We start from the raw sequence: 12371 nt of genomic DNA on the forward strand, positions 1-12371 counted from the left end.
GGGGGGAGGCATGTGAAGGGGGGGAGGCATGTGAAGGGGGGGGGGTGGGAGAGGTATAAACATATGGACACTGCCAGGATTTCCAGGAAATAAGTTGGAATTTCAAACAAGGTGGATCTGGGGTGAATTAGTGGGGGTAGAAAAGATCAAGGTTATGGATGGGGGAAGATAAGAGATGGTGGTGAACAGCTGTTTTAAAGACCTGGAGGGAGGAGAGGGATTGAAGGGAGTGTGGGAGTTTGTTCCACAGGCGGGAGAAAAGAGGAATGAAAGAGTGAAGGTGAGCAGAGAGCCGAGATTTCGGCAGTTTAACCATCAGAGGGTTGCTGGCAGATCTTGTGCGACCTGTAGGAATATTTGGGGGACAGAGCACGGAGAGAGCTGGGGGAGCAAGGCCGGAGAGGAGTCGGTAGAAGACAGAAAGACCACCTACCTGCCTGCGGTGAGTGAGTGAAAGGCCCTCAGAGATAGCTTCATCGCGGGAGATTCCAATGATTTTGAAAGCTTTGGATTCAACAGCGTGAAGCTGAGCCAGGTGTGAGGCAGGAGCACCAGCCCATAGGGGAGAACAGTATTCCATTGAGCTGCGGATGAAAGCCTTGTATGTGGTGAGGAGCTCAGGTGTGCCGAGGAAGGACTTCGCACGACGGAGGATGCCCAGTCGGCGACTGGCTTTGGAGGCCAGCTTGGAAATGTGGTTTTCCCAAGAAAGATCATGGCAGATAGTGAGACCCAAAAGCTTGAGTGACAGAACTTCTTGGAGAGGATTGTTGAGAAAGTAGATGGGAGGGTTGTCCAGTCGATCTTTCCAGAGAGACATAGTAAGAGAGTGAGATTTGGCAGGATTGAAAGACATGTTCCACTTGTTTGACCAGTCTGTGATTTTGTCCAGGTCTTCAGAGAGTGAGGAGGCTGCAGACTGCCTATCTGAGGGAAGAGGAATGGAGCGGCAGAGAGTGGAGTCATCAGCAAAGAGATAGAGAGGATTTTCCAGAGAGTCAGAGAGATCATTGATAAAGACCAGAAAAAGCACAGGGCCCAGCACACTTCCTTGGGGAACTCCAGCCTGAACAGGAAGGGGAGATGAGAGAAATCCATTCAGGGCCACACGTTGACTACGACCAGAGAGGAAGTCCGCAAGCCATGCATGGAGATTTCCATGGATACCATAGGAGGAGAGTTTGGTGAGCAGAGCTGGGTGCCAGACCGTATCAAAGGCCCTTGATATGTCAAGGGAGACAGCTCTGATTTCCTGTTTGGCATTCAGGACCTCCATCCATTGTTGAGACAGCAGAAGCAGCATGTCCAGAGTAGAGTGACCTGGTCTGAAACCAAATTGATGATCAGAGATCAAGCCATTGGAGAAGAGGAAAGATTTCATATCCGAAGCAATGATGGATTCCATGACTTTGCTGATAATTGGGAGCAGGCTGATTGGTCTGTAGTTGCAAGGATCTGTTTTTGCACCTTTTTTGTGTAAAGCGGTAATGTTAGCTGATTTCCAGGATGCTGGCAGATGACCTTGAGCAAAAGATAGGGTGAAAAGAACAGAGAGAGGGTGAGATAGAGCGGCAGAGCAGGATTTTAGGACCCATGGGCTGATGCCGTCTGGTCCAGTTGCAGAATCAGAGTCGAGGTTTGACAAAAACTCCTCCACCTTGTCAGGAGAGAAGGACACAGAGTCCAGGAGCATTTGGGTTCGACTGGGAAAGGTGGGAACAGAGAGAGATGGGTTTGGGACTAAGGATTTCGAGGCGAACACAGAGTTGAGGCATTCGGCTTTGTCACGTGCGATGTCAACTGTGTGGCCATTTGAGGTAAGGGAGGGGATGGAGGGGGAACAAACACCAGAAACGGATTTGACCAGACGCCACCAGGATTTGGAGGAAGGAGACAGGTTTGAGAGTTCATTCTTGAGTGAGGAGACATAGTGCTTCCTGGCACTCCTGAGGGTAGACACACACTTGTTCCGAGCTTGGTGGAAGGAACTGAGATTTCCTTCAGTTGGATTAGCCTTCCAAGAGGCAAAGGCAAGTTGTTTCAGGGCAACTGCCTCACCACAAGATTCAGTGTACCATGGACGGGAGGAAGGGTAAGACAATTGAAGGCGAGATGGGATAAATCTGTGCATGAGAGAGATCAGTTTGCTTTGGAAGAATTCCCAGGAAGAATTGATGTCAGAGGCAGTGGAGATGGGAGACCAATCCAGACGATTGATGGCTGCTTGAAGACCGTCCCAGTCGGCCTGAGTGAAATGCCAGACTCCGCAAGCCATGTTACTTTCGTGGTGGTGAGGTGTTTTTATTACGTGTTTTATGGCTGTGAGGTGTTTTTCTTACGTGTTTTAAGGCTGTGAGGTGTTTTTAATTTTGTGGTGGTGAGGTGTTTTTATTACGTGTTTTATGGCTGTGAGGTGTTTTTATTACGTGTTTTATGGCTGTGAGGTGTTTTTATAACGTGTTTTATGGCTGTGAGGTGTTTTTATTACGTGTTTTATGGCTGTGAGGTGTTTTTATTACGTGTTTTATGGCTGTGAGGTGTTTTTATAACGTGTTTTATGGCTGTGAGGTGTTTTCAATTTCGTGGTGGTGAGGTGTTTTTAATTTCGTGGTGGTGAGGTGTTTTTATTACGTGTTTTATGGCTGAGGTGTTTTAAATTACTTGGTGGTGAGGTGTTTTGAATTACTTGGTGTTGAGGTGTTTTGAATTACGTGGTGGTGGTGTTTTGAATTACTTGGTGGTGAGGTGTTTTGAATTACTTGGTGGTGAGGTGTTTTGAATTACGTGGGGGTGAGGTGTAATCATCCCAAACTTCCAGTCTGCACCTACCCCTCCCCGATGTATGTGCGGAGGGGTTCTTTCTTGAAAAAAAAACATTCAACCAAAATCTTCAACCTAAATTGCCTATAAAAATGTAATATCACAAACACAACAAATACATTTGTGCAAAGTAATTGTTTGTATTATGATTGGTGAAAATCATGACAACACAGCAACTCAGGTACAGTCATTAGCCTCAGTTAAAATAAGCCCGTTCCTCAGTATCGACGCTTGGTGAGGCGAGCGTAGCGAGCCGAGCTAGTATGTATGTATGTATGTATGTATGTATGTATGTATGTATGTATGTATGTATGTATGTATGTATATATATATATATATATATATATATATATATATATATATATATATATACAGACTTGGCATTTAATAGGGAATATTTTTTTTTCTTGACTTGGGTTTACTTTCTGAACTCAATATATAAATCTGGTGAGTTTCTTTTATGCTTCGGTGATTTCTTTGTTAAAAGAACAATGTCACTGATTGTCTTTCGCAGCAAGAAGTCAATAACAGGATAATATCACAGGTGGCGTGACAAAATATAAGGGCAGGTACATTTGACGATTGGCTTCACAATCAGGTACATAAGGGTTGTTGGTTCTGTATTAGTGGAAAACAACTGCTGCACATCTACAAAAGTTATTGCCGCTTCCTCTGGAGATGGTCCGTCAACTCGACAATGCTGTTTGTCATGGAGTGGTGGCTTTACGAAATTCCGGTATGAAACAGCGTGCTATTGCTTGGCAGTATGGCATCACTCAAGGTCAGGTGTCAAAGATCCTGAAACGAAATGCTCAGAGGGGTGTCCCTACTCCAATACCGAGGCCAGGACGTCCCCGCAGAATCACAAGGAGAAATGATCGCCAGCTGCACCAGTTAGTCTGCAATGGCCGTACCAAGTCAGCTAATCGGCTTAGGGCTGAGTGGCAGCAACTGTCAAATGTGCCTGTATCCAGAAGGCTAGTTAACCAATGACTGGTTCAAGCAGGCTATCGTGCCAGGCGTCCCCTGAGAAAGCCACGCCTGACCAGACAACACAGCCAGCGCCGATTGCAGTGGGCCAGAGAGCACCGTCAATGGCAGCCAGGACACTGGAATCACGTGACCTTCAGTGACGAGTCTAGATTTCTGGTCTATCGTCAAGATGGCCGCGTCCGAGTGCGCAGACAAGTGCATGAAGCCTACAACAAAGATTGTATAGTGCCAAGAGTCCAAGCTGGAGGTGGTGGGGTGACCGTTTGGGCTGCTTTTCATGCAGGGGGCAAAACTGACCTGGTTGTTCTGAATGGAAAGCTGAACCAGTTCAAGTACAGAGCCATTCTGGAAGAAACATTGCTTCCATTTGCTCGTGCAGCCTTTCGAGGAAACTTTGTCTTCCAAGATGACAATGCACGGCCTCATCGTGCTCGCATGATCCAACACTTTCTTGTTGACCATGGTGTCGAGCATATGGAGTGGCCTGCCATGTCCCCAGATATGAATCCGAAAGAGAACTTATGGGCAGAATTAACGCATCAAATCGACAACTTGGTCCAGCAGCCGACCTCTGTGCGTGAATTGCAGCAGGCTATTGTCACTGCATGGCAAGCGATTCCTGTCCAAACCTTGGCAAATCTCGTGAACAGCATGCCTCAACGTGTACGTGCTCTCCTGAATGCTCGTGGGGGTTACACGAAGTACTGAACTGTAATTTTACTGTCCGTAATCCCAGTCATAATTTCACTTATGTTTTTGTTGAAATTTTTTTTGGCTCATGTGTAAAATAAAGAGATACTTCTGGAAAACGTACAGAAGTTTAACGCAGTACTGTCCGTGAATTGAGTTCGATATCAGTTCACATCACTTTCAAGGATCAATTTATTTGCTTCGAAATGTCAAATGTGGTTTTTGTTTCTTTTAAAGGTCACATTAACAAAATCTAGAATAATTTCAACATAATTCCAATGAACTTTTGGTTGTAAGTCATCTTGAAAAGTAAGTTCACCCCCACAAAAAAAATATTCCATATTAAATGCCAAGTCTGTATATATTGTTACGGACCGCGGATAAGGTGTTGATTTGCCGAGCGGATGGCGGCCGCGGCCCGAACTATTAACAATGACTAAGACCCGATTCCTTAAACGTGGGCCAAATCGTGCCACAGATATTCAATGGGGAAAAGACAAAGGCGACACGGATGTGAAGAAGAGGAAGACAGAAGTAGGAAATACAAATATAATTTATTTGCTATTTACAACCAAAAGAAACCAAGGAGAAGGAAGGATAATAAAATAATTTACAGAAGAAATCAAGGAGACACAGTGAAAATTCTAGCTTACCTGTGCAGTCTTACTTAGAAACCCAAGGACAAGACAAACAAAGACAGACTCACACGAATGGGGAATTTGCAGGCAGGAATGATCGGAAGGAGGAATAGCTTGGCGGGAGAGGAAGGTTCAGCGGGGATCGGTCGGGCTGGAAGCGGACAGCCGCCGTCAATACTCGAGCTGGGATCACCAAACCGCCGCGGTTCCAGACTGCACGGCGAAGCTCCTCCGGTGCACCGTGCGCTCTCCAAAGCTGCTCCTTAGAACTCTTTATAGGCACCTCTGTGCAACTCTCTCTTGGCGCTTCTCACTTGGCACTTGGCACTTCGCACTTGTTCTTTCACACTTGGCACTGCACACTTGGCACTTGTTCTACTTGGCACTTCGCACTTCTACCGTATCTCTGACTCTCCTCTTAGAACTCCTGGTACTTCTCTTGGAACTTCCTGCCGTCTCTGGCGCAACTCTTTCTTGGAACCTTGGTGCAACTCTTTCTTGGCACTTGTGTCAAAGGCTTCCGCGCGCGCTTTTTATAACGTCGCCGGCAATCAAGCCGCCGGCCTCTAGAACACGCCCATCGGTGAGCTCGCCTCAGCCCTGATTGGTCGGCACGGGCCCTCTGGCTCCACCCTTGATGACGATGGGCGGGCACGCCCAGGATTCGGCGGCTCCTCCCCCTTCTTCTCCAAGCCTACCTCGTGGCTAATGGAGTCGCGGTGAAAACCGCACAGCAGCTGCAGCGAATGCAGTTGGCAGGAAAGGCTTTGGGAATGGGATTGAAAGAGGATCTACCTTATTTCACTTGGTGGAATGGAGAATGTCAACTAGTGGGAACGGAGCCTTAACCTAATACACAGAATAAGGAAATAACTACCAACAAGGAGGAAATCTATGATTGGCTAACGTGATTGTTTATGACCTAATTACGGGACGCACTTTGACCTTTATACACAACTGGAGGAAGGAGGGTCCACAATAAAACAATTAAAAAAACACAATCCTCATATCCACAACAATATATTGTTATGAATTTTGGGTAGGGGGATATATAGATCCAGGTAGATCTGCGTAGGTATTATGCTCCGGCTGTCGTGATAGGGAATCCTCACCTGTAATAAGTTTGTTAAGGCGGTTTGTCGGAATTAAGTGTATATCTGTGATCATACAAGGATGATCATGTGATAGGTAGATAGGGATTATGCTAATTCCCCCGTGTGTCGAACCTGTGATCATATCCAGTGTCCCTTATGGCAACACATCACATACATTAGTTAGCCCCATTAACGCACACATTAATAAATACTCCCCCCCTCACAATGACTGACCGGAAGAACAAACAGGAAGCGGCTGCGCATAACGCCGGCATGAAGACAGACATCGCTCGGGCAGGCCGGGAACCATGCCCAGGAAGGCTTGTGACTGGTCGGGGGGAGGGACGAGCAAGAACCAGAGCACCGATTGGAGAGGAAGGACATGCGACACTGATTGGCCACCACTGCTGACGTAACACCAAAGGTGTGAAGCCCTCGGCCAATCAGTGAAGACGGTGCGAAAGACGTCCAAGAAGCGACACGCTGATTTGGAAGAAAGCGCCAATGAAAGCAGAAGACGTCTGATAAAAGTGAGCGGAGACAGACATTTTCTCTCTTCCTTCTTCTCTCTTCACCTCTGCCTCTCCTCCCTTCTTGCCTTCTCTTGCGCTTGGGCCTGTTCTTGCCTTCGGACTTTGGTGACGAGACGGAGCGCCGACGATTCTCTTCCCCTGCGTTCACATACGAACGACGAGCGAGGCTTGCGGTTGGAGTGCTGACGATCCTCCTTCACTGCGTTCATGCACGGGACCTGACGAGCGATCGTGCGGGCGCACCGAGGGCCGCTCCGCACCAACGACCAGGCAGTTCCCGCCAAAACCAGCGCTGCGTCGGACAAACGCGCTCGATCCCAGACGATTCTTGACGAACCACAAAGATAAGCCCGCACTAAAGAACACAACGTTTTCTTTCAATTATCCTTCCATTTGTCCTGTTGTTGAAGTCTGTGAGTAGGATCCCAACCTAGGTTTTGTTTTGATCGTCGCGTTTCCTTGTCCCGATAGTTATTGTAAATAAACCCTTTTATTATTTTCCCTTGTATTCTAAAACCCAGTGTTCGTGTGAGTTTAATCACTTTGCATGGTGAAGACACCTGCACTCGAGACCATCAGGTAAATCTCGCCTTCTTCTTCTTCTTTCCTTCTTCCTCCTGTGCATGGAGTGAAATCCGCCATTGACCCGAACGCCTCAAGTAAGCTCGATTGCCATCCGTGATTTCCCGGTCTTCACCGAGGGGAGTCACACGACGATATATATATATGTATACTATATATATATAACTATATACATACACTATGAGTCTGGGAGGTCAACGGTTCCAACCCCATCCGAGGAATAACTAGACTATAACAAGCGTTACGCCTAGGTCCCCCGTCGGGGAAGTGATGTGAGTTGACAAAGTGGAAGACGCAAGGCGGCCATCTTGGATTTTGACGTGGCGACCCAATTTTCAATAGCGTTATCCGTTATGCGTAGATACACCGACACAGCAGATTAGAAGTTGGTACTTCGCTTATTTTTCAAGATATTCCGCTCACAAGGTTCAGACATACATGGCGGCGGCCATCTTGGATTTTGAAGTGGCAACCCAATTTTCAATAGGGTTCTTCCTTATGCCTAGATACACCCACGCACCAGATTAGAAGTTGGTACTTCGCTTATTTTTCAAGATATTTCGCTCACAAGGTTCAGACATATATATGGTGGTGGCCATCTTGGATTTTGACGTGGCGACCCAATTTTCAATAGGGTTCTTCCTTATGCGTAGGTACACCCACACACCAGAATAGAAGTTGGTACTTCGCTTATTTTTCAAGATATTCCGCTCACAAGGTTCAGACATACATGGCGGTGGCCATCTTGGATTTTGACGTGGGTTGCACCCACACACCAAATTCGAATGCGGTCCTTCGCTTACGCACTCACGTACGCATGCACACACGGACGGAGGGGGAAACCATCGTCGTCCCCCTTCGCTCCGCGGTGCGACGGGGGACAAAAAATGGTACTTGTGCTTCCTTGGTTGACAAATCAGCATTAAAAAGGACAGAGCACAGACAAACAACCATATGTTGACAACTTCAAGAGCCTAATGGTCATCTCTTGCATTGCAGTTCCTTGGAAGTTATTGATGTAAAAATTTTGTCTGGTTTGTTTTGTTTCTTAACAAGAATATAATAATTATCTGAAACAATTTTTCCTTGCAACCTTCCTTTATTTAAATGCAAAATGTAGTGCTCTCTTCTTACGCATTATGATGTAAACAACTGTCACACACAGTATAGACGGTCTTTGGTGTAATAGAAAAATATTTGCATCAATCTTTATCTACCTGAGTACTCTGCTCTTGTTCTCCTTTTTACCAATTTTTCTATAATCACGGCCCTTTATTGCTTTACTTTACTGCATTTTTCTTCGTCGTGTTAGTGCATTTTCTTTAATGGTCCTGATCCTTGTATATCTGATGCTAACGATGCTCTTCATAAAAATAAAAAAATAAGCACTAAACATCAGAAAATAAATAACAAGATGAGAATAAAGCCAAAACAAAAACAAGAACGGCACTCAGAAAAGCGCATACCTCCACCTAGCTGAACAGTCAGTTTACATTTTGTATCCTTCTGATAGGCCAGATCTGGATCCAGACCATTCATTCTTGTCACACACCAACATCTAATCAGGATGTTGTTGTCACCAAGCCCACTCATCCACCAAGTTTTGTCATAATCCGTCCACAACGTTTTAAAATATCATGCGAAATATCGTTTTGGCCCCATCTCCCAATGGTGAAGAATCACTTCGAAATTAAAGATTTGCATATCAGGATTTTCGCTAAAATCTAATCAATTCCTCCTTGTCACACAGCCAAATCATCCACCACGTTTCGTCCGAATCCATCCACAACTTTTTGTATATCCTGTTCACAGACGGACAAACAGACAGACAGACAAACAGACAGACAGACAAACAGACAGACAGACAGACAGATAAACAGACAGCGGTTAAAACATAAATCCCCCATCGAACTTTGGTTGTGGAGGTAACGTAAATAAAATATACAACAAGAATAGTATTTTGAGAAAGAGGATGACATGTATTTTCATGGTTTTCATATTAAAAATCTTGTGAACAGTTTTATGACATCTTTGTTCAAAAATATTTTGAATTTGCCCTAAACCTATAAAACGCTGCTTTAACAGCTTCAGTCAGACATTACGTAATAGATGAAAGTTGGCCTTTAAAAGGCCTGGCAGGCAAGTTATGATATGGAATTCAAAACTGCTGTCTGCTTGGTGGATTTTCAGGAGTGTTAAAATATGTTGTCTTTCTTTTTTGTCAAATAACTTCAAAGTGTATTGGGTTTCCATGATTTAAAAAAAAAAACTATTTGGTTAAAACAAGAAGAGGAAGAGTCAAAGTTGACGAGCATCTGGAGCCCATTTCTTAAATCAATAGACAATTACCATTATCAATAAACAAAGAATAAAACACACTGAAAAGACCAATCTATTTATATGTACCCATGTTGGTTACATGGGGGGTATATTTATAAATAAAAAAATCCATCAGCATATATTGAAGGAAAGTCAGCTTAAATTAACTAGCAATTACTAGAAGTATGGTAATTATGATTGGCTTTTTCACTTATCCTCCTAACACAAAAAAGCACCATGAAGTACCATGAAGGAACTTCAGTAAATGTCCTCATGATAACGATGCAGGCAACCAAAATATTCATTTGAGGGTCCATAACTGCCTGTGATAGTCATTTTTATGGCACAAATTTTACAAAATGTCCACAAAATAAAGCTTGGGGGAATAAAGTGTTATTTCTAACTCATTACTGTAATCAAGTTAGTAAAAATCAGTACTGTAACGCTTTGCTTCAAACATTTCAAATGTACTGAGGACAAGATACTCACAATACACCAAAAAACCATTGACATTTTCATTCCTCAATATATGTATGTACAGGAATTTAACAAGTTTCTGAGGAAAGGAACTAGTCTGGTCTTGAATTTGAGTGCTTGAACGACAACCAATGGCAGTCTACTATAAAAACACGTGACTGATTTGGAGTATTTCATTTTTACACATAAGATGCGATTCGATCATGTGCTATATGCATTATACCCAGTTTTTCCTTAGTTACTATAATCACACACACACACACACACACACACACACACACACACACACACACACACACACACACACACACACACACACACACACACACACACCTCTTTAGAAAATGGTGACCATGAACCACTATGCCACAAAAAACACTTTCTGCAAAGCTCTGACCACAAAGAGGTGCTAGCTACACATCCACCCTGTTTAGGTATCCATTTCACAGTTAACAAGATCTCTAAATTCTCTAAATATCTCGAAAGCAGGTAAGTTAAATACACCCAACAACATGCATTTTAAGGCCATTTTCCCTGCTAGAGCGGGGGTTAGCCAAAGCAGGTAAGTTAAATACACCCAACAACATGCATTTTAAGGCCATTTTCCCTGCTAGAGCGGGGGTTAGCCAAAGCAGGTAAGTTAAATACCAAAATTAATTTTGAGTTTCAGCCTAACTCCACTCTGAAAAATGTAAAACCTCCCACTGCAACATATATATATTTCACTCCCATGCCATTTAGCCAAAGAAAGCTGCATAAAGCAACGAAGTGAACTGAAATGAATTTTCATTTACAGACACTTATTTTTCATTTACATACATTATTGTCATGTTTGTTTCGCAGTTCACAGTTATAGAAATTACAATTTGTAAATGCTAGATATTGATTGAGCTTTTTTGTTGAGGTACTTTCCCCCCCCCCCCCCCCCTTTTTGGTATGCGTTTACGTTTTTTTACGTAAATTTTCATTTATGGACACTTTCCAGTGGTTCTGTGATTATGTCCCAGTGTACCGGCTTTGATGTCCATCAGCAGGCCAAACTTCAGCTTTCTTCAATACCCAGAACGTACTGAACATTCATATCAGTCAGTCAGTCAGTCAGTCAATCAGTCAGTGGTTAGAAAGAACGTTATATATATTGTTACGGACGCGGTTAAAGATGTTATTTTGACCGAGCGGTTGGTATTACCGCGACCGAACAGTTATTCCCCGACTCTAACACCCGATTTACCCCAAACTTTGGCTGGATTGCGCCACCGCTATTCAATCGGGAAAACTCTAAAGCGACCGAATACAAAGAGGAACTAGAACGGGCACTCGGTAGAGCGCATACCTTCGCCGCAGCTACTGTTCTGTACTTGGCATGGGAGTGTAGGGAACAGAACAACAAAAATACGATTTTGACCTTTTCGTGACCTTGACCTTGACCTTTGACCCGATTGCTCCCAAAATCTAATCAAATGTGTCCCGTATAATAACCAATCATCCCACCAAATTTCATGCAATTCGGTTGAATACTTTTTGAGTTATGCGAATAACATATACACACACACACACACACACAGACATACAAATAAATACACAGCGATCAAAACATAACCTTCCGCTTTTGCGAAGGTAAAAAGGAATAAGACGAGAAGACGTACAGAAGAGTAATTGGATTTATTATTTACACATATAATCAAGAAGAAAGCAGTCACGTTTATTTACAGACGAGATTAGATACACAGTGCAATGCAAGCTTACCTACAGTCTTAACTAACCCAGGGACAAGACAAAAGACAGACTACGAGCACACTTACACGGGGAATGATGATAGGACTGGCGGGAGATGGATGGCTGGCGGGATAGGGAGGTCCAACTAGTTCTGCAGCTGATCGACTCGTGGGCAGCCGCCGCTCCTTCGCGGCCCTGCTCCAAACTGCCGTCCAGGCCTCACGCTGCTGTGGCTGCAGTTTTGGTGGCTCCAGCTGCAGCAATTTTTTTTTTTTTTTTTTTTTGTATACAAGATCGAGGCTCGTGAAAGAGCGAACATTATCACACAGAAAGACAAACCGACACATAAAACATATAACATCGGGAGCGGTAGACAAGATGGGGAGAGAGGGGGAAGGACACAAACACAACATTTGACAGCAGGGACCGAGAGACATGGAGACATCGAGAGATCTGAGAGAGGGCGAGGGCTTTGGGGGGGTGGCATGGGAAGGGGGCGGTGGGAGAGG

This window comes from Myxine glutinosa, chromosome 9 (assembly GCF_964187855.1).
Source record: "Myxine glutinosa chromosome 9, kmMyxGlut1.1, whole genome shotgun sequence".
Taxonomy (NCBI): domain Eukaryota; kingdom Metazoa; phylum Chordata; class Myxini; order Myxiniformes; family Myxinidae; genus Myxine; species Myxine glutinosa.